The sequence below is a fragment of the Haliotis rubra genome, unplaced genomic scaffold (genome assembly GCF_003918875.1).
Source record: "Haliotis rubra isolate DU_JTF1 unplaced genomic scaffold, ASM391887v1 Scf945, whole genome shotgun sequence".
In the NCBI taxonomy this organism is placed as follows: Eukaryota; Metazoa; Mollusca; class Gastropoda; order Lepetellida; family Haliotidae; genus Haliotis; species Haliotis rubra.
This window is the reverse complement of record NW_025767685.1, coordinates 325,136-349,734: the sequence shown is the minus strand read 5'-3', so window position 1 is coordinate 349,734 and position 24,599 is coordinate 325,136. Positions and strand designations below refer to the sequence as shown.

Genomic DNA, 24,599 nt, shown 5'->3' with positions numbered 1-24,599 from the left:
ACTGTTATAGAAACACTACACTTGGACACTGTTATAGAAAAACTACATGGGGACACTGTTATGGAAACACTACACAGAGACACTGTTCTAGAACACTACACAGGGACACTGTTATAGAAACACTACACAGGGACACTGTTATAGAAACACTACACAGGGACACTGTTATAGAAAAACTACATTGGGACACTGTTATAGAAACACTACACAGAGACACTGTTCTAGAACACTACACTTGGACACTGTTATAGGAACACTACACAGGGACACTGTTATAGAAACACTACACAGGAACACTGTTATAGAAACACTACACAGGGACACTGTTATAGAAACACTACACACGGACACTGTTATAGAAACACCACATGGGGACACTGTTATAGAAACACTACACAGGGACACTGTTATAGAAACACTACACACGGACACTGTTATAGAAACACCACATGGGGACACTGTTATAGAAACACTACACAGAGACACTGTTATAGAAACACTACATGGGAACACTGTTATAGAAACACTACATGGGGACACTGTTATAGAACACTAAATAGGGACACTGTTATAGAAACACTACACAGGGACACTGTTATAGAAACACTACATAGGGACACTGTTATAGAACACTAAATAGGGACACTGTTATAGAAACACTACATGGGGACACTGTTATGGAAACACTACACAGGGACACTGTTATAGAAACACTACACAGGGACACTGTTATAGAACACTAAATAGGGACACTGTTATAGAAACGCTACATAGGGACACTGTTATAGAACACTAAATAGGGACACTGTTATAGAAACACTACACAGGGACACTGTTATAGAAACACTACATAGGGACACTGTTATAGAACACTAAATAGGGACACTGTTATAGAAACACTACATGGGGACACTGTTATAGAAAGACTACATGGGGACACTGTTATACAAATACTACATGGGGACACTGTTATAGAAACACTACATGAGGACACTGTTATACAAATACTACATGGGGACACTGTTATACAAATACACTACATGGGGACACTGTTATAGAACACTACATGGGGAAAGTGCTATAGAAACACTACACAGGGACACTGTTATAGAAACACTACATGTCGACGGTGTTATAGAAACACTACATGGGGACAGTGTTTTAGAAACATCACATGGGTACAGTGTGATAGGAACACTACATGGGGACAGTGTTATAGCAACACTACATGGGGACATTGTCATAGCAACTCTACACAGGGACACTGTTTTAGAAAAACTACATGGGGACACTGTTATAGAAACACTACATGGGGACACTGTTATAGAAACACTACACGGAGACACTGCTATAGAAACACTACATGTGGACACTGTTATAGAAACACTACATGGGGACACTGTTATAGAAACACTACACAGGGACACTGTTATAGATACACTACACAGGGACACTGTTATAGAAACACTACACAGGGACACTGTTCTAGAACACTACACACGGACACTGTTATAGAAACACTACACAGGGACACTGTTATAGAAACACTACACACGGACACTGTTATAGAAACACTACACAGGGACACTGTTATAGAAACTACAGGGACACTGTTACACTACACAGGGACACTGTTATAGAAACACTACACAGGGACACTGTTATAGAAACACTACACTTGGACACTGTTACAGAATCACTACACAGGGACACTGTTATAGAAACACTACACAGGGACACTGTTATAGAAACACTACACAGGGACACTGTTATAGAACTCAACATGGGGACAGTGTTATAGAAACACTACATGGGGACACTGTTATAGAAACACTACATGGGGACACTGTTATAGAAAACTACATGGGGACACTGTTAAAGAAACACTACACAGGGACACTGTTATAGAAACACTACACAGGGACACTGTTATAGAAACACTACACTGGACACTGTTATAGAAACACTACACAGGGACACTGTTATAGAAACACTACACAGGGACACTGTTATAGAAACACTACACAGGGACACTGTTATAGAAACACTACACAGGAAACACACTGTTATAGAAACACTACACTTGGACACTGTTATAGAAAAACTACATGGGGACACTGTTATGGAAACACTACACAGAGACACTGTTCTAGAACACTACACAGGGACACTGTTATAGAAACACTACACAGGGACACTGTTATAGAAACACTACACAGGGACACTGTTATAGAAAAACTACATGGGGACACTGTTATAGAAACACTACACAGAGACACTGTTCTAGAACACTACACTTGGACACTGTTATAGGAACACTACACAGGGACACTGTTATAGAAACACTACACAGGAACACTGTTATAGAAACACTACACAGGGACACTGTTATAGAAACACTACACACGGACACTGTTATAGAAACACTACATGGGGACACTGTTATAGAAACACTACACAGGGACACTGTTATAGAAACACTACACAGGGACACTGTTATAGAAACACCACATGGGGACACTGTTAAAGAAACACTACACAGAGACACTGTTATAGAAACACTACATGGGAACACTGTTATAGAAACACTACATGGGGACACTGTTATAGAAAGACTATACAGGGACACTGTTATAGAAACACTACACTTGGACACTGTTATAGAAACACTACACAGGGACACTGTTATAGAAACACTATACACAGACACTGTTATAGAAACACTACATTGGGACACTGTTATAGAAACACTACACGGAAACACTGTTATAAAAACACTACACAGGGACACTGTTATAGAAACACTACACGGAGACACTGTTATAGAAACACTACACAGGGACACTGTTATAGAAACACTACATGGTGACACTGTTATAGAAACACTACACAGGGACACTGTTATAGAAACACTACAAGGGGACACTGTTATAGAAACACTACACTTGGACAATGTTATAGAAACAACGGTGTCTTCAACTGTTGAGAATGTACTAACGCAGAACGCATCGGCACTTGCAGCACAGATAGGTTTTCCATTACCGTCGATGTTGCTGAATGACTTACTATGGTCATCAGCTTATGAGTAGAATAGATGCTAACCAGTGATAGGCTGGTGTTATATCATTTGTATGCAGGCCGATTATAAGACCCAAATTGCCTGTGATATAGTGTTACATGCTGATTTGCAAATGGAAGCAGTAACCCAGAATATATTCGCCAGATTTCAGTGTTTAACCAACACGTTACAACAAATGTTACACAATTAACAGCCTTAATTACACCATGGTTACCATGGTAATGTAAACTACAACAGCAGAGGGATCTTCCGCCAAAGGTTGATCTCCGGAGTGATCTTCATAAGCCGCTGGTCTCATGTAATATGAGATGATAGATACATGCCTATAGCCTAAATACCTACTGGAAAATTCCATACCATGCTGAATTAGCCAATGTCTGTTCCAGAATATTCCTGAGCAAACTGCACCCAAAAGCCCCGACAACACAATGTCGTTTAGAATGTAGGCACATGAAACAGATGATGGATTGGGGTTATACTTTCTCAGTGAAGTAAAGACTGAAATACTTTGGGTGGGTTGAGACACTCACAGGGTTAGAAAATATTAGCCAGCGTACACAGTCGGTGATCTAGCCACACAATCAGTCATCTAGCCACACAGTCAGTGATCTAGCCACACAGTCAGTGATCTAGCCACACAGTCAGTGATCTAGCCACACATTCAGTCATCTAGCCACAGTCAGTGATCTGGCCACACAGTCGGTGATCTAGCCACACAATCAGTCATCTAGCCACACAGTCGGTGATCTAGCCACACAGTCAGTGATCTAGCCACACAATCAGTCATCTAGCCACAGTCAGTCATCTAGCCACAGTCAGTGATCTAGCCACACAGTCGGTGATCTAGCCATACAGTCAGTGATCTAGCCAAACAGTCGGTGATCTAGCCACACAGTCAGTGATCTAGCCACACAGTCAGTGATCTAGCCACACAGTCAGTCATCTAGCCACACAGTCAGTCATCTAGCCACACAGTCAGTCATCTAGCCACACAGTCAGTCATCTAGCCACACAGTCAGTGATCTAGCCACACAGTCAGTGATCTAGCCACACAGTCGGTGATCTAGCCACACAGTCAGTGATCTAGCCACACAGTCAGTGATCTAGCCACACAGTCAGTGATCTAGTCACACAGTCGGTGATCTAGCCACACAGTCAGTCATCTAGCCACACAGTCAGTTATCTAGCCACACAGTCAGTGATCTAGCCACACAGTCAGTGATCTAGCCACACAGTCAGTGATCTAGCCACACAGCCATCGCAGCTTCCTCTGATATTAGCCAGCATACACAGTCAGTGATCTAGCCACACAGTCAGTGATCTAGCCACACAGTCAGTGATATAGCCACACAGCCACCGCAGCTTCCTCTGACAGCGGTTAGATGAGTTGTGGACATCACTGCACTTGTCTTGACTAGCTGAACAAGTAGTGGTATAGTGAACAATGATCGAGTGAGTGTATTTGTACGCCGCTGTTATATTCCAGCAATATCAGAGCGGGGGACACCAGGAATGGGCTTCACTGGGTGCAGAGAGAACACGGTAAAGCGTGCCTGGGATGAACCCATACCTTGTGTTCCACATTGAATGAATCAGTTGTTTGTTTTATCCTACGTCACAGGATGAAACTGGTTGATATACACTGCACTATTCTGTCTTCCATCGTCTGGCTTCCCATTGAGATACCACACCTCGAGAGTCCTAGAGACCCCAATTATGGGACACCAATGACGTCATTGTTGCACGTGAGGTGGTGACGTGGCATTTGGTCAATTAATTGACTGGCCACTATAATATAATGAGGGAGGGATCGAGGGGAAACGACCAATCATTTCTAAGATGTTTTGGCATTCCTCGTAGTTGTCAAGGGTTACAGGACCCAGTGCCTCTACACACCGAGGTTCAGGTCCAACGTGCCAGTCTGTGGTATGTAGTTAGTCAGATCCACTGCCCACACAGTGAAGCCATTTCTGAACTCTTCTACGGTGGGGTTGCAGAGAGGTTATCGCCATAGGTTTCCAGTGTTGCGGAATAGGTCTGTGGACAGCTGTTTCATTGTGGCACTGTTGTTCTCAAAGTCACTTTAGATTTCAGGTCCATGGACTTCCTGCCCAATGCGTTTCAACTTGAGGCTGGTCACTGTGTTGTGCTTACAATGGAAGTGTTCTTCTCCTTGCTGCCGGCAAAGGCTTTATTGTCCACCAGTCTCAAGACACTGGCAGCTGGCCTCCAGTCAGTTGATCTATGAGGAAATTGCGTCATCTTCCTGGAATGTCATGGGCTGTGACTTGGGCTCAGGTCAAAGACGTTGTGGCCGTTCATCCAGGCGACATAACTTTCACGTTTGGACCCATATAGCAGGATCAGTGTTGATTTGGTGCATGTAAACTTCCCCTTTTCTCAGTTCAAATCAACACGCTACATTCCTAGCAAAGATCAGCTGCAATAGAGTGGCTGAAGACTAAGAGTAGACTTTGTAATATTTTCTAAAAAGGAAGGTTTTATAAAATTTGAAAGCTTCATTAGAGTGGTAAAGTCTTAGCTCCAGCGGCAGCTGGTTCCAGTCTTTTGGGGCACCATAGGTGACTGATCGGAGATCAAAGCATTTGAGGTTTCAACACGGAATTGTCAATAAATATGTATCTGCAGATCATAGAGCCCTGGGTCACTTGTATACTGTGACAAGCTCATTGGGGTAGCCTGGGACAGTCTCATGGTAACATTGATATGCTAGACTCAGGACTTTATACTCCACCCTGGTCCTGACAGGCAACCAATGTAAGGTTTGGAGTGCAGGCGTTAAGTGGACTCAAGTTGACACTTTGGTGACAATACGGACTGCAGTGTTTTTGACACGTTGAAGTTGGGGAAAACGCATTTCTGGCAATGCATAACACACGTAGTTACAATAGTCTGTCTTGGAAATCACTAAGGATCTCACTGGTGCAGTTGTCAGAGAATTGCTTCTATTGCATACGTTTCTCAAGTGGAAATTATATGACTTGCAGATTTTGCATGTGGCGATCTGGGTCCAATTGAACTCCAAGTTTTCTGACAATTTCGGAAAATGGAATGATAGAGTAACTTATTGCTCTGGAAGTTTCTGTGACTCGGGATCGAACCCTCGAGAGGTAGTCACAGGTAGTCGGGTGACTCTTTGAGATTCCAACAAGCAACGTCTGTCTTACTCCCATCAGCCTGTGTGAGTCCATCCATGTGGTGATGTCGTCAGTACAGCTGGATACCCGTGTACATAGCATAAAAGTGCTGCTCAACGTCATGTTTTCTGAGCTCTGAATTCTGGTATCAAGTGTAAACAACACAGGCCCAAGGAAATATCCTTGTATGACACCACAGTATATAGGAGTTCTCTCGGATGGTTTGCCTCTGACAGTTACTCATTGCTGGCTCTCAGATAGTCAGGATTCAATTCATAACAAGGCAGCAGTTTATTCTGAAACCAGATTCCAGTTGTGTGAGAAGTCTATCGTGTCAAATGCAGCCGACCTGTCCTGAAGCAGGAGTGACGCTATGTTCCCGTTATTGACTCAACACAACAAGTCATTTACCACCAGCACTGTTTCAGCACTATGCCTTGGCCTAAATGCTGATTGAAACTTTTTAAAAGTTGATTCTCTGTAAGATATAAGGACAGTGTTACCACAGCCCTTTCTAAAAGTTTGGATACATTGGAAACAGGGCGCGGTTTCTTAGTATTTGTTTGATGACTGTCTCCCTGAAAGAAGAAGGAACTTTGCCAGAAATCAATCTCAAGTTGTCGTGGTTGTCCATGCTGGGAATATTGTTCACGCCGACATTAGTCCAGCATCGGCGGAAGGTATGAATGGCGGAGCAGGTGTTTGTCATAGGTAGTCAGGTGACGCTGGAAACAGTGAGGTGTTTGGAACCAGACTCAGCACTTAAGACATTCACGCCACCTAGCGAAACTCTTACCTATAGGGATGAACCTGTAGTGTGCTGTATCCCCTGTCTTGGGTTTCACAATAATTGCAACTACGTGTAAAGGCAGACGTGGGTGTGTGGTGACGCTGTAGCGATGGTCGTGATCATACAGGTTGGGAACTTTGTGGGATGTGGCACCTTTCAAAACATGATCCACTACATCTTGGGGATATACCATCAGCTGATAGTATCAAACGTTAAATGATCCACGTGGCGCGCCCTGGACCTTCAGGGACCTTCAGCTGACTTTATAAGGCTGCATTCAGCTGTGCTGGTCTTCGTTCGTCACGTGTGTATCTCCATTCTTGGGTCCAATGGTTTGTGTGCATACTGACTGACCACCACCAAAGCACGTGCAAAGCGGAGATGTTCTTCATTTGTTGATTTGTACAATGCATTTTTTCTTTTCTTGAAAGGTGTTCAACCTTGGCACATTTGCTGATCGCCCATGTGCCTCGCCCATTCGGTCGAGATCTCCTACGTCGATGTTCATTTCTTCATCCAAATGTCAGTCACGCTGCTTTGTTGAACCTTTTCCACCCTGGCCATGATGTCCTCACCCACCCTGGCCATGATGTCCTCACCCACCCTGGCCATGATGTCCTCACCCACCCTGGCCATAATGTCCTCACCCACCCTGGCCATGATGTCCTCACCCACCCTGGCCATGATGTCCTCACCAAGGAGGTAACATGTGTTGAACCATGATATTGCTGGAATATTGCTAAAACCGACGTAAAACACAACTCACTCACTCAAATTCCTCTTCTTCTATTTCTTGTATTCGGCTGACCTGTGATGCCATGGCTGCAACTGACAAGGCCAGCTAGGGTCGGGTTTATATAAGACGTACCCTATGACGACATTGGCGCCATGTTGGCGCGATTGGCATCAATGTGACGTCATGCACCAACTATAAAAAGCACCAGCTTTTTTTAGCTTTCACCATCAGTTGCTCACTAAAGCTCTAAACATCTAGCCGTATCTCTCTCCCTTCCATTGCCGCCTGTGTCAAACAGAAGATCCAAGTTGTCTGTACTGTCCTATGTACAGAGTGTGGTGTTCGAGGACATCGTCATCACAGAAGTCCACAGAAGCAAGCAGCAAACAACGGCAGCAATAATCACGAGAACAAAACCTGCTACAACTCGGGAGAACACGAAGGCCATCTCAGCTACGACTGTCCAGTGTCGTTACCCCCAAACCGCACCGGACGACGTCTTTACAACGGACCCTGGATGGGCCATGAACGGGCTAGAGTAACCAGCCTGACACTTTACCACAATCATACCTCAGGGTATGGTCACTCGGCCACACTCCCCACGACAGGGCGCAAGGCCACCACGGGAATCATACCGAGAGTCACACTCCCAACGACAGGGCGCAAGGCCACCACGGGAATCATTCCGAGAGTCACACTCCCCACGACAGGGCGCAAGGCCACCACGGGAATCATACCGAGAGTCACACTCTCCACGACAGGGCACAAGGCCACCACGGGAATCATACCGAGAGTCACGCTGCCCACGACAGGGCGCAAGGTTACCACGGGAATCATACCGAGAGTCACACTCCCCACGACAGGGCGCAAGGTTACCACGGGAATCATACCGAGAGTCACACACCCCTCGACAGGGCGCAAGGCCACCACGGGAATCATACCGAGAGTCACACTCCCCATGACAGGGCGCAAGGTTACCCCGGGAATCATACCGAGAGTCACACTCCCCACGACTCGGCGCAAGGTTACCACAGGAATCATACCGAGAGTCACGCTCCCCACGACAGGGCGCAAGACCACCACGGGAATCATACCGAGAGTCACACTCTCCACGACAGGGGGCAAGGTTACCACGGGAATCATACCGAGAGTCACGCTCCCCACGACAGGGGGTAAGGTTACCATGGGAATGATACCGAGAGTCAAACTCCCCACGACAGGGCGCAAGACCACCACGGGAATCATACCGAGAGTCACACTCCCCACGACAGGGCACAAGGCCACCACGGGAATCATACCGAGAGTCACACTCCCCACGACAGGGCGCAAGGTTACCACGGGAATCATACCGAGAGTCACACACCCCTCGACAGGCACAAGGCCACCATGGGAATCATACCGAGAGTCACACTCCCCATGACAGGGCCGCAAGGTTACCATGGGAATCATGCCGAGAGTCACACTCCCCACGACTGGGCAAGGCCAGCGGGAATCATAGTCACCCACCACAGGAATCATGCCGAGAGTCACACTCCTCACGACAGGGCGCAAGACCACCACGGGAATCATACCGAGAGTCACACTCCCCACGACAGGGCACAAGGCCACCACGGGAATCATACCGAGAGTCACACTCCCCACGACAGGGCGCAAGGTTACCACGGGAATCATACCGAGAGTCACACTCCCCACGACAGGGCACAAGGCCACCACGGGAATCATACCGAGAGTCACGCTCCCCACGACAGGGCGAAAGGTTACCCCAGGAATCATACCGAGAGTCACATTCCCCACGACAGGGCACAAGGCCACCACGGGAATCATACCGAGAGTCACACTCCCCACGACAGGGCAAAGGTTACCCCAGGAATCATACCGAGAGTCACGCTCCCCACGACAGGGCGCAAGGCCACCACGGGAATCATACCGAGAGTCACACTCCCCACGACAGGGCACAAGGCCACCACGGGAATCATACCGAGAGTCACACTCCCCACGACAGAGCGCAAGGTTACCACGGGAATCATACCGAGAGTCACACTCCCCACGACAGAGCGCAAGGTTACCACGGGAATCATACCGAGAGTCACATTCCCCACGACAGGGCACAAGGCCACCACGGGAATCATACCGAGAGTGGAGGTATCCAGGATAGAAAGCCACCCACATTCTTGATCTTACTAAAGTACGACTGTTCAAGGAATTTGTTAATAACCCTTGGCCAAATGGACACTGACCATTCAAAAACTTACACCCAACACCTGGCACATTATACACAACTCTTCAAGCTTGACAATTATGTCCCGAGCTGAGATTTATCCCACATTGACACCGTAATTATCTACAAATATAATGACAGGTCACTTACCAGGTGCAAGGGGCTCGAGGCGAGCAATGGCTAGCCCTGGGTATGTCAGTGTACAGGCAATAGGTCTGCCAGGTCAGGGATCTCCCCTATGACGTGTTGTCTGGGCCCCCACTTGCAATGATAGTGACACTATATACCTTGAGGCCACTGTTTCGGATGACAAGCACCTGTGCTATCCTCAACATACAGGCCTGTGATAATCCCTATATTGGCTGTGTAATATCAGCTATATACAGGCCTATGATGAGCCCTATATCGGCTGTAATGTATCTGCTATATACTTGGCTGTAATATATCAGCTATATACAGGCCTGTGATGAGCCCTATATTGGCTGTAATATATCAGTTATATGCAGCCCTGTGATGACCCCTATATTGGTTGTTTTATATCAGCTATATACAGGCCTGTGATGAGCCCTATATTGGCTGTTTTATATCAGCTATATACAGGCCTCTGATGAGCCATATATTGGCTGTAATATATCAGCTATATACAGCCTGTGATGAACCCTATATTTCCTGTAATATATCAGTTATATGCAGGCCTGTGATAAGCCATATATTGGCTGTAATATATCAGTTATATGCAGCCCTGTGATGAGCCCTATATTGGCTGTAATATATCAGTTATATACAGGCCTGTGATGAGACCTATATTGGCTGTATTATATCAGCTATATACAGGCCTGTGATGAGCCCTATATTGGCTGTAATATATCAGCTATATACAGGCCTGTGATGAGCCCTATATTAGCTGTAATATATCAGTTATATGCAGCCCTGTGATGAGCCCTATATTGGCTGTAATATCAGCTATATACAGGCCTGTGATGAGCCCTATATTGGCTATTTTATATCAGCTATATACAGGCCTCTGATGAGCCCTATATTGGCTGTAATATATCAGCTATATACAGGCCTGTGATGAGCCCTATATTTGCTGTAATATATCAGTTATATGCAGGCCTGTGATGAGCCCTATATTGGCTGTAATATCAGCTATATACAGGCCTGTGATGAGCCCTATATTGGCTATTTTATATCAGCTATATACAGGCCTCTGATGAGCCCTATATTGGCTGTAATATATCAGCTATATACAGGCCAGTGATGACCCCTATATTGACTGTAATATATCAGTTATATGCAGCCCTGTGATGACCCCTATATTGGTTGTTTTATATCAGCTATATGCAGGCCTGTGATGAGCCCTATATTGGCTGTAATATATCAGCTATATGCAGGCCTGTGATGAGCCCTATATTGGCTGTTTTATATCAGCTATATACAGGCCTCTGATGAGCCATATATTGGCTGTAATATATCAGCTATATACAGCCCTGTGATGAACCCTATATTTCCTGTAATATATCAGTTATATGCAGGCCTGTGATAAGCCATATATTGGCTGTAATATATCAGTTATATGCAGCCCTGTGATGAGCCCTATATTGGCTGTTTTATATCAGCTATATACAGGCCTGTGATGAGCCCTATATTGGCTGTAATATATCAGTTATATACAGGCCTGTGATGAGCCCTATATTGGCTGTAATATATCAGTTATATGCAGCCCTGTGATGAGCCCTATATTGGCTGTTTTATATCAGCTATATACAGGCCTGTGATGAGCCCTATATTGGCTGTAATATATCAGTTATATGCAGCCCTGTGATGAGACCTATATTGGCTGTAATATATCAGCTATATGCAGCCCTGTGATGAGCCCTATATTGGCTGTTTTATATCAGCTATATGCAGCCTGTGATGAACCCTATATTGGCTGTAATGTATCAGTTATATGCAGCCCTGTGATGGATGAGCCCTGTATTGGCTGTAATGTATCAGCTATATACAGGCCTATGATGAGCCCTATATTGGCTGTAATATATCAGCTATATACAGGCCTGTGATGAGCCCTATATTGGCTGTAATATATCAGTTATATACAGGCCTGTGATGAGCCCTATATTGGTTGTTTTATATCAGCTATATGCAGGCCTGTGATGAGCCCTATATTGGCTGTAATATATCAGCTATATACAGGCCAGTGATGACCCCTATATTGGCTGTAATATATCAGTTATATGCAGCCCTGTGATGAGCCCTATATTGGCTGTAATATATCAGCTATATGCAGCCCTGTGATGATTGGCTGTAATGTATCAGCTATATACAGGCCTGTGATGAGCCCTATATTGGCTGTTTTATATCAGCTATATACAGGCCTGTGATGAGCCCTATATTGGCTGTAATATATCAGTTATATGCAGCCCTGTGGTGAGCCCTATATTGGCTGTTTTATATCAGCTATATACAGGCCTGTGATGAGCCATATATTGGCTGTAATATATCAGCTAAATACAGGCCTGTGATGAGCCCTATATTGGCTGTAATATATCAGTTATATGCAGCCCTGTGATGAGCCCTATATTGGCTGTAATATATCAGTTATATACAGGCCTGTGATGAGCCCTATATTGGCTGTAATATATCAGTTATATACAGGCCTGTGATGAGCCCTATATTGGCTGTAATATATCAGTTATATGCAGCCCTGTGATGAGCCCTATATTGGCTGTTTTATATCAGCTATATACAGGCCTGTGATGAGCCCTATATTGGCTGTAATATATCAGTTATATACAGGCCTGTGATGAGCCCTATATTGGCTGTAATATATCAGTTATATGCAGCCCTGTGATGAGCCCTATATTGGCTGTTTTATATCAGCTATATACAGGCCTGTGATGAGCCCTATATTGGCTGTAATGTTATATGCAGCCCTGTGGATATATATTGGCTGTTTTATATCAGCTATATACAGGCCTGTGATGAGCCCTATATTGGCTGTAATATATCAGTTATATGCAGGCCTGTGATGAGCCCTATATTGGCTGTTTTATATCAGCTATATACAGGCCTGTGATGAGCCTTATATAGGCTGTTTTATATCAGCTATATACAGGCCTGTGATGAGCCATATATTGGCTGTAATATATCAGTTATATGCAGTCCTGTGATGAGCCCTATATTGGCTGTAACATATCAATTATATGCAGCCCTGTGATGAGCCCTATATTGGCTATTTTATATCAGCTATATACAGGCCTGTGATGAGCCCTATATTGGCTGTAATATATCAGTTATATGCAGCCCTGTGATGAGCCCTATATTGGCTGTAATATATCAGCTATGTAATATATATTGGCTGTAATATATCAGCTATATATAGAGGCTGTGATGAATAGCCATATATTGGCAGTAAATACAGGCCTGTGATGAACCCTATATTGGCTGTAATATATCAGTTATATGCAGCCCTGTAATATATCAGTTATATGCAGCCCTGTGATATTGGCTGTAATATATCAGCTAAATACAGGCCTGTGATGAACCCTATATTGGCTGTAATATATCAGTTATATGCAGGCCTGTGATGAGCCCTATATTGGCTGTAATATATCAGTTATATGCAGCCCTGTGATGAGCCCTATATTGGCTGTAATATATCAGCTAAATACAGGCCTGTGATGAACCCTATATTGGCTGTAATATATCAGTTATATGCAGCCCTGTGATGAGCCCTATATTGGCTGTTTTATATCAGCTATATACAGGCCTGTGATGAGCCCTATATTTCCTGTAATATATCAGTTATATGCAGCCCTGTGATGAGCCATATATTGGCTGTAATATATCAGTTATATGCAGTCCTGTGATGAGCCCTATATTGGCTGTAATATATCAATTATATGCAGCCCTGTGATGAGCCCTATATTGGCTGTTTTATATCAGCTATATACAGGCCTGTGATGAGCCCTATATTTCCTGTAATATATCAATTATATGCAGCCCTGTGATGAGCCCTATATTGGCTGTTTTATATCAGCTATATACAGGCCTGTGATGAGCCCTATATTGGCTGTAATATATCAGTTATATGCAGCCCTGTGATGAGCCCTATATTGACTGTTTTATATCAGCTATATACAGGCCTGTGATGAGACCTATATTTCCTGTAATATATCAATTATATGCAGCCCTGTGATGAGCCCTATATTGGCTCTTTTATATCAGCTATATACAGGCCTGTGATGAGCCCTATATTGGCTGTAATATATCAGTTATATGCAGCCCTGTGATGAGCCCTATATTGGCTGTTTTATATCAGCTATATACAGGCCTGTGATGAGCCATATATTAGCTGTAATATATCAGCTGTGTGATGAACCCTATATTTCCTGTAATATATCAGTTATATGCACGCCTGTGATAAGCCATATATTGGCTGTAATATATCAGTTATATGCAGCCCTGTGATGAGCCCTATATTGGCTGTTTTATATGAGCTATATACAGGCCTGTGATGAGCCCTATATTGGCTGTAATATATCAGTTATATGCAGCCCTGTGATGAGCCATATATTGGCTGTAATATATCAGTTATATGCAGGCCTGTGATGAGCCCTATATTGGCTGTAATATATCAGTTATATGCAGCCCTGTGATGAGCCCTATATTGGCTGTAATATATCAGTTATATACAGGCCTGTGATGAGCCATATATAGGCTGTTTTATATATATATACAGGCCTGTGATGAGCCATATATTGGCTGTAATATATCAGCTATATACAGCCCTGTGATGAGCCCTATATTGGCTGTGTAATATCATCTGTATACAGGCCTGTGAAAAGCCCTATAAAGCCTGTGATATATCAGCTATATACAGGCCTCTGATGAGCCCTGATATATCACCTATATACACTCCTATCTTGAACAGTATATTGGCTGTGATATATCAGTTATATACATGCCAGTGATAAGCCCTATATTTCTTGTGATATATCAGCTATACACAGTCCAGTGATAAGCCCTATATTTCTTGTGATATATCAGCTATATACAGGCCTGTGATGAGCCCTATATTGGCTGTGATATATCGGCTATATACAGGCCTGTGATAAACCCTATATTTCCTGTGATATATCAGTTATATACAGGCCAGTGATTAACCGTATATTTGTTGTGATATATTAGCTACATACAGTCCTGTGATAAGCCCTATGTTTGTTGTGATATATCAGTTATATACTTGCCGGTGATAACCCCTTTATTGGCTGTGTTATATCGGCTATATACAGGCCTCTGATAAGAACTATTTAGGCTGTGATATATCAGTTACATACTGGCCGGTGATCAGAATTATATTGGCCGTGTTTTATCAGCTATATACAGGCCTGTGATAAGCCTTATATTGGCTGTGATATATCAGCTATATACAGGCCTGTGATAAGCCTTTATATGCGCTGGTTTTTTATATATGCGATGTACAGGCCGGTGACAAGCCCTATATTTGTTGTGATATATCAACTATTTACAGTCCGGTGAGAAGAACTATATTTGTAGTGATATATCAATTATATACATGCCAGTGATGAGCCGTATATCGGATGTGATATATCAGCTATATACAGGCCTGTGATAAGCCCTCTATTTGCTGTGATATATCAGTTATTTACAGGCTAGTGATAAGCTCTATATTTGCTGTGATATATCTTCTATATACAGGCCGGTGATAAGCCCTATATTGGCTGTGATATGTCAGCTATATACAGGCCAGTGATAAGCCCTATATTGGCTGTGATATATCAGTAATATACAGGCCAGTGATAAACCCTTTATTGGCTGTGATATATTGGCTTTACAGGCATGTGATGAGCCCTATACTGGCTGTGACATATCAGCTATATACAGGCCGATGATGAGCCCTATATTTGCTGTAATATATAAGCTATATACAGGCCTGTGATCAGTCATGTATAGTCGGTGATATATAACCTATATACACGCCTATGATGAGCCGTATATTGGCTGTGATATATCAGCTATATACAGTCCAGTGATAAGCCCTATATTTCTTGTGATATATCAGCTATATACAGGCCTGTGATGAGCCCTATATTTGCTGTAATATATAAGCTATATACAGCCTGTGATATATCATATATCAATATATAGTGATAAGCCCCATATTGGCTCTAATATATAACCTATATACACGCCTATGATGAGCCGTATATTGGCTGTGATATATCAATTATATAGACAGGTGATAAGCCCCATATTGGCTGTGATATATCTGGTATATACAGGCCTGTGATAAGCCCTATATTGGCTGTGATATATCTGGTATATACAGGCCTGTGATAAGCCCTATATTGGCTGTGATATATCGGCTATATACAGGCCGGTGAGAAGCCCTATACTGGCTGTGATATTTTGGCTATATACAGGCCGGTGTAAGCCCTATATTGGCTGTGATATATCAGTTATATACAGGCCGGTGATCAGAACTATATTGGCTTCGATATATCGGCTGTATGCAGGCCTGTGATAAGCCCTATATTGGCTGTGATATATTGGCTATATACAGTCAGGTGATAAGCCTTATATTTGATTTAATATATTAGCTACATACAGGCCGGTAATAAAACTATTTACATGATGTGATTTACACCAGGTACTGCGCTGCTGGTACAGCATTAAAAAACTGTTAGGTGGTTTTAATTATTGTTGATCTAATTGTTTTATGTCATTACAACGTGCGTGGGTTACACGATTGTGGCGGGATAACTGAAGAATGACGCGTGGTTGTAGATTTTATCAGGGTCCTTTATTTCTACTCAATATGGTTGCACATATACACGTAGGTAATATCCGTATATGGGTTGATGTACCATCTATATGCAGGTCTGCTGGTATCCGCCCCACTTGTCGTCCTAGGTACTATTAGTGTTGTTAATAATGAGGGGCATATGGCCACAGCATGTCCTCACAAATCATTGTCTGATCTGTGTTCTGGCCGTCGATCACATTGTATTCCATACAGTCGTTGTTATATTCAGCTAGTCACTCGAGCGGCTGTCAGCTCGTTACGATCACATCCTCTACGCGTCAAGCAGCCCCCGCCCACTATCCATTGTGTTTCGTTTCGTTTTATTTCAACCACTCTCTGCCAATCCGGAAAGCAGTACCAACCCATTCATTGGTCGTTTAGAAGCCGTCTGCTAGCAAGTCTCACTCGTAACTGACTAACGTTTGCGACGGCGTATGCTATTTTCAAGGTAAGAACTGACTTTTAGTCAAAGAAAAATATTTAGTTATCTTTCCATACCAAAAGGATTGGAACTGTTTTTCACTTCTCAATATTTTTCAGACTCTAAAAATTGTCTCGTTTCATCACAGGCATTGACTTGCACAAACACATCAATCATCAGCGTTTTGTGTGTTATTATGTCCAGTTTTGTTAATGTACATATATAAGAATATACTTCAAAATCGAGCAGGATACGTTTGTTGCGAAATCAAAACACGAAGCGTCATTTTCTCGTTGCAAAAGCAGTCATCAGTTTTCTACAAGGACCATTTTCGAGCGTGTGGCATCGCTTGCCATGATCCAGCACACATGTGCCGCGTGCCATGTTCTGGTCGAAGGCCTTGGCTGACTTAGATTGCTGTCCATGTTAGGTGTGGATGTTCATCAACTCCATGTGTAATCACTGTTATTATAAATTAAAAAACAATCTCATATTAAACCTATTCGTCTTGAAATTCAATCCTATTCGTGCCATATAGCCAAATAAGTTTGGTCCGGGCAGAATGGAATTTGTCGTTTGAATGACCATGGAAAAATTAGCCTAAACAGAAAACAATTTGAATGTGAATTCCGGTTTTGTGAAATAGTAACAGTTATGCTCCAAAGTAAATTGTATAACCCGCGTCAGCAACCGTGTTTCGCACTGTAGAACATTGCATCAGCATGCGCTGATTCGTAAAAACATTCTAGGCCAGCGACCTGAGAGATTTACATCCAAAGGTCAGCGTTGTGATTTCTATACAGCCCTGCTGCTTTGAGGGATATAGTCACGACTGCTAGAGCGTGTTAGGCAGATTATGGTGAAGTGTTCAGTCGGCCCCGTGCCTGTCAGATGGTTAAATTTAATAGGTGCATGTTCCATATGTGTGTGTGCATGCACCAATAATAACTGCTTGCCACTGTGGTAAGAGTTCCTCATGTTCCCCCATCCCAAATAATATTTATAAATATACTAAAATTATTAACAAAACTTAACACAACAATTACTAGAGAACTCACAAAATGACTAAAAGTCCAAAATTTAAGTTAGGGTTAGGTTAGGTTAGGTTTAGGGAACAGAAGGAACTCTTTCCGCCACTGCCAACACAACATTGTTTGGTTGAATCCGAACTTTGCAACACTAACAAAACATTCCAAAACACATATTCAGGAGATATGTAACTGTTTTGAACTATGAGCAGTTTTACAGTTTGGGGGTGGACTTTTTGTAAGAATGCTACATGTAATACCAATTATTTACTCAATTTAACATAATGTTTATTGTCAGAATAACCCACTAAAAAGTCCATATTTTTGTAAAATCTAGGGTATATCATTATTTTATATGTAGTTTTCACACAGCCGGTGAGAAGTCAGTCACATGACATTCAAAAGTGTATAAACGACACACTTTGATGTTCATATGTTTTCATGAGAGTGTGTTCTCAAAGTGATGTAGCAGTTTTGCATACATTCAGATTGGTAAGAGGGTTTAACAAGAGCGCTGTTCCTGAATACCCTACCAACAACCTACCCTGAGAACAGAACAAAGAAATTCACATCCAGACTTGTAGACTTAATCCGTGTCTAGATTGACAAGTGACTAAAACTATGCATTTACCTGAGCATCTATTTGACACTCCTTTATGATCACCTTTCAATGTTCAGCCATTTGGTCAGTAATAACTAGGGAAACTTGTATTCACCACAGATTATATTTATTGTATCAGCCATCTTGTCATGAAAAAATGATGTAATTTATTATGAGTGCTTTACTTTTATACTGTTTGGCCATCACTCATGACATGCTATGGATAACAACTTCTGTTTATTCTTTATATGACATTTCAGAGCTAATTCTTGCTCCTTCATCAGGTGAATGATGAAACGTCATATGAAAAATATAAAGAAGTTGTTATCCATAATGTGTTATGTATTCATGTTCATCCAACTTCTAAATGCCTTTCAAGAACTTCATCAATTATTTTTGACATTCAGTTCAAGCTTAAAGCCGAATATGACCCTCTGAGCAAGTTTAGTTAAATTGATAACATACAACTGAATGGTCTCAAATATCTCAGACTTGAGTGAAAAACAAATCTGAACTATTTCTTCGATGAGATCACAGAATAATGTCACTGGAATGCCATGACGTCAGTATAATGGATGCCTCCATCGGACTACAAACGATTTCATTATTATTTTTTCTGTCTTACTCTTAGGAATGCCATGGAGCTTAAACAGATATATGAAATTATATATAGTTAGTGAGGCATGTCACCCTAATGTGTTTCTAGCCTTTAACTTGTTATGCTATTTAAAAGCCCTACACGCCTGTAGATACTATTACCTACAGTGACTTATAATATTAGGGAGAGAGAGATAAGTTGCTTATTATATTCTCAACCAATACATTTACAGAAAGTGAAGCAATTTTGCCTTGGTAGAATGCATTGGCCACCATAAAGGGTTATGAGTGAATTTTTATCCCCAGCAACGCGTTTTGCGGGGGGTATTAAAATGGACTGCGTGCGTGGCGTGCATAAGACAAAGCACGTTCACAGACAAAGTTATTTATTCATTAACCTGTGCTGTGCCGTCTCCATCCGTTCCCGAACACCTGGCTGTCCCTTTCTCTGCACTCCTCCCTCGTAACAAATAGTGAACTGTGTCAATATGTTAATGATAGATTGTTAAACAACTTTTTTATTTTTAGGACAAAAATTCTGCAAAAACCTCACAGAGTTGGAATGATGTTTTGATTATGATCAGCGTTTCATTGAGTATGTTATGTTTATTATTTTTCGAGTTAGATTGCAATTCATTGGTCCGCTTTTGAGCCAAACGGACTATAGAGTGTAGAAGTGATCTGTTGGGTTTAAATAGCCTTGTGTAAAGTCTGAAAATCTCAGGTCTTTGCTTGGTTATACAGGTTTTCCATCCCATCTATATAACAATGATGAGAATATTTATAATGTGCATTTTCCAGGCTTCATATCCTGCTCAAAGCGCACAATCTGATCATTATTAGCCAGGATAACCTAAGCTGCCTGTTAGGCGCTGGAAGGTTAATAGTCTCACGACATATTTTCTGCTGTGTGAACAGAGGCAATTTTGAACAAACTCACTTGCCTAAAGTGAAACACAGGGTGCTTCGTTGTGGGGCAGGACTGAAGCCCTAGAAACTCTCAGGAGTCAAGCTGCCAGACACGGTCACCCATCCAAGGACTCTCCACGCCAAACGTTGCTAAACTTCAAGTGATTGTGACCTGAGTGCTATGCACAGTGACGTGACATCATGAACAATGCTATGACGTCACGTTTCTTCTATGACGTTGCGTTTTACTTGGGGTGACGGCAGGTAGCCAGCCTATGTTTGAAAGTAGATTTGGGTTTATGTTCCTCAATTTGAAGTCTTCGGTAATATGTAGAATATCATCTTCGTGCCAATATCATACTATGTTTACGACACTGGTGCCTAAATATCAGTATATCCCCTGCTCTTGCTCGGGAAATGCCAACATTTAGGCACTCGTGTCGTAAACATAGTATGACATAGGAACTCAAATACAGTGTTTCTGGTGATTTTCAAATTTACCAGTCCATGGGACTGTTAAGCCACAAATAAATCAGTCCGTTATTATTTTTACCAGTCCACTTCTTTTCCATTTTAATAAAGATAAAACAATGCTATGTGTGTGTTTGTGTTTCATTTTATAATAGGAATAAACATATTAAATTACAATCGAACATGAAATAAGATATAACAGTAATTGCTGCATGTTTTGTTACCAAAACTAAATCACAACACACCCGCTTATGATTGTCATACCATATCCATGGAAATTCCTCTTTTTTCTGGATTTTAAATTTTTTGATTTCATGGATTGTTTTGCTGGAATATAAGTTTATCCTTCTTGCCCCGATAGAGCATTGTCATATGATACATAATAGCCTCACGCCAAAATGCCTCTCACATAATAAACATTTGGGTCAAGGTTAAGCGAGATGTCTAGCCAATCACAATAATCGTCAGTGGTTGTTACTTAAAATAGACAGGGAATTCCATACACGTATCATATATGGTGCGGATAGATAAAATGTACTTGGCAGTTTCCTAACAGTTTCTACCGTCTCCGTGGTGTAGTGGTTAGAGCGTCCGCCTGGAGAGCGGAAGGCCGCGGGTTCGATCCCCGACCACGTCATACCAAAAGACGTTAAAATATGGTACTGGTTGGTCCCTGCCTGGGGCTCGGCATTAATGGGTACAACAAGGACTGGTCGGCTTGGAGTCAGTATAATGTGTCTGAGTGGGGTATTCATGCTTCACTGCGGCATGGTATCTCAGTGGGCTAGTACTATAAATCCAGCTGGGCTAGTACAAGCAGCCGCACATACCCATACACACGCATGCACGTCGTCATATGAGCGAAATATTCTCAAGCACGACGTAAAACCCAATTTCACGTCACCTCACCTCACCTAACAGTTTCTTAACAGTTGCTGGTAATTTTCATTGCCTACTAGTATTTAGTGGAAATAATTTAACCAGGTAAATGTATTACCTGTCCCCAGGACTTGTTTGCCATAAATATACCGGTCATGTGACTTTTTAGCCGGTAAAATACTGGCATATGCCGGTAAAAGGAAACAGTGATATAATATCCTCTATTATCAACATGAATTCCACAAGTTAGAGCATTTATATCCTCCACAAGGTCATTACAAAGAATTGAGTGGGGGGTAAGGAGCAGCTCTGTTTTACACCATTATTTATATCAAACATTGGGCTCATATGACCATTAACCGGCACAGAACATTTTACATCTTCATACAGTGACCTGATTGATGAATATATTTTTCCACCAATTCCACTTTGACATAACTTAAACCACAGACAGTCACGGTTCACATTGTCAAAACCTTTTTCAGGTCAATGAAACTTGCAAAAGTGCTTTGTTTTGCTATCTTTCTGTCTTTGACGATTGTATACAGGAAGTGTTCTGCTGTATTTCTCCCTTCATTGTGTAGGTCAGGCAACAGGTGTTATACACTGCCTGCTCTGAGGAATATGATTATGCATATTTGTAATGTGAGGGATTGGTGTATGGTTCACACTTTACAAATGTACCTTAAATGACAATAATGATGAGCTTCTGTTCTCTTGTCTGAGGTGATAGTTGCTGTTAGCATGTAGTGAGAAGACGAATCGTGAGAACTGGTTTACTAGGTGTGGCGGAGCAGTTCTGGGTCCTCACATCGTGAGAACTGGTTTACTAGATGTGGTGGAGTAGATCTAGGATGCTCACATCGTGAGAACTGGTCTACTAGGTGTGGTGGAGTAGATCTAGGATGCTCACATCGTGAGAACTGGTTTACTTGATGTGGTGGAGTAGATCTGGGATGCTCAAATCGTGAGAACTGGTTTACTAGGTGTGGCGGAGTAGATCTAGGATGCTCACATCGTGAGAACTGGTTTACTAGATGTGGTGGAGTAGATCTAGGATGCTCACATCGTGAGAACTGGTTTACTAGGTGTGGCGGATCAGCTCATGGGTGCTCACATCGTGAGAACTGGTTTACTAGGTGTGGCGGATCAGCTCATGGGTGCTCACATCGTGAGAACTAGTTTAGTAGATGTGGCAGAGTAGATCTAGGATGCTCACATCAAGATCTTGAGTAAAAGTATACATTTTAGTATCACAGTTATATATTAAAATTAATGTAGAATTATATATTTTATCTGTAGAATTATCAGGTTCCCTCTATAATGCCGTACTGGGATGTGACAAAGAGATACTACTTCTTTTTGTTACACATTGTTTTTTGCTACACATCTATGTTTTTATTACTTCTTTGAGAGGCATGTTGGAGTAATCAGGAAGGATAAGATATATGAATGAACAACTCATTATTGCAGTTGGAGTGACATTTCGGTGTAGTTATCATGCATGTGATGAGCAGAGCGTGGTTGTCAAATATGAGGGAGTGTTTTGAACAGTTGATTTGAATTGGGTTACATCAGAGTTGAGGAGTCAGTTAAATACATGAAGGGCAAGGTCTGAGTTAAAACACTATCAGGTAAAACATGTATTTTAAACAAAAGGTTATGACTGATGAGAATTGTTGACAGTAAGTTGGAGGTTTTTTTAATTATTTTGAATTGTTTGACACTGCTTGTGAGGGCTAAATTAGCCTTGCCCCACTGGATGCTGTGGTCGGGGTTGTCACGGATACAGTGTGATGAGGCTTATTTGGAGTTATATTTTTAGGGTGCAGATTGTTGACAGGAGGATTTCGGTGTTTTATTGGGGGCTCTGTTTTCTGTTGCGACAGTTCAGGATAGTAGCTGTACTGCAGGAAGACATATTTGAAGTAGTGTTGGTGCCATTGATTGAATAATGGCAGGGATTTACAGGACGCGAATTCCTGCCTCCTATAAGCATAGAAATTGACAATGGACGTAACTTTATTTATTTGCGCATCCACCACGACGCAGAAAAAGTCCAAATACTTTTTGTAAAAGTTCCAATCAAGTAACAATATGTTATCACTGAGTTTACAACTAGCTGGGTTATGGTATCCTTTACAATTTGATTACTGTAACAATGTTTTGATCATGATACACAATACAATAACAGTATCAATAATATTATTTAAGTGTCTGGGACCCCCATTTTGTAGTCCAAGACCCCTGAAAATTAAGAATATGAGTCCCAAGACCCTCAAATACAGGACTCGAGGTAAATCCCTGAATGTGTCAGTCGATCAAACTTACTTCTGTCAGCGATTATCCATGAGCTTGGGAGACTATTCAGTATTCATAAAAAAATGAAAAATGAAAATAAAATTTGAGGAAGAATGTTTTTTATTGTTTATTTTTATTAAATCAAGACATAAACAACTGATGTAGCTTCTTGACTTGTAAAACTACAATGTAAACAACATACCAGCGTGCATGTCTCAACAGGAAGTATCGTCAGTCATCGTGATCGTGATATGATCAGTGCCTGTTTCGTGTGCACAGTGTTTTATGGTGGGGCTTACAGTTACAATTGATTATTGACTGATTACTGAACTCAAACTATCGATCTGCATATTGTAAGCGATAACCAGCACTAGTTTGAACTGACTTAGTTTTGTGGTAAGATGCTGCTTGGTGGGACAGACGCCGTGAGCTTGCCATGCTAGGGTAAGCATAAAAAATGTTAAAAAATCAATGATGTTTGTTTTTCTAGTTATATGTAGCTACATACTGTAGCTGGGTGTGGATTTCACCTCCTTGGTCATGTGGACAGAAACTGTATTGCACCTACACATACATAAT

At 42.1% G+C, this 24,599-nt stretch overlaps 1 protein-coding gene across 1 annotated transcript in view; it reads left to right on the top strand.

Moving 5' to 3' along the window:
* Nucleotides 1-17,153: 17,153 nt before the first annotated feature.
* The window catches only part of LOC124264814 (sodium- and chloride-dependent glycine transporter 2-like), a 109,641-nt gene continuing 102,195 nt past the window's right edge, over nt 17,154-24,599 (top strand). Inside the window, exon 1 of the mRNA XM_046699602.1 lies at nt 17,154-17,261. The gene's annotated coding sequence lies outside the window, so the exon portion shown is untranslated. The remainder of the gene's footprint in view (nt 17,262-24,599) is intronic.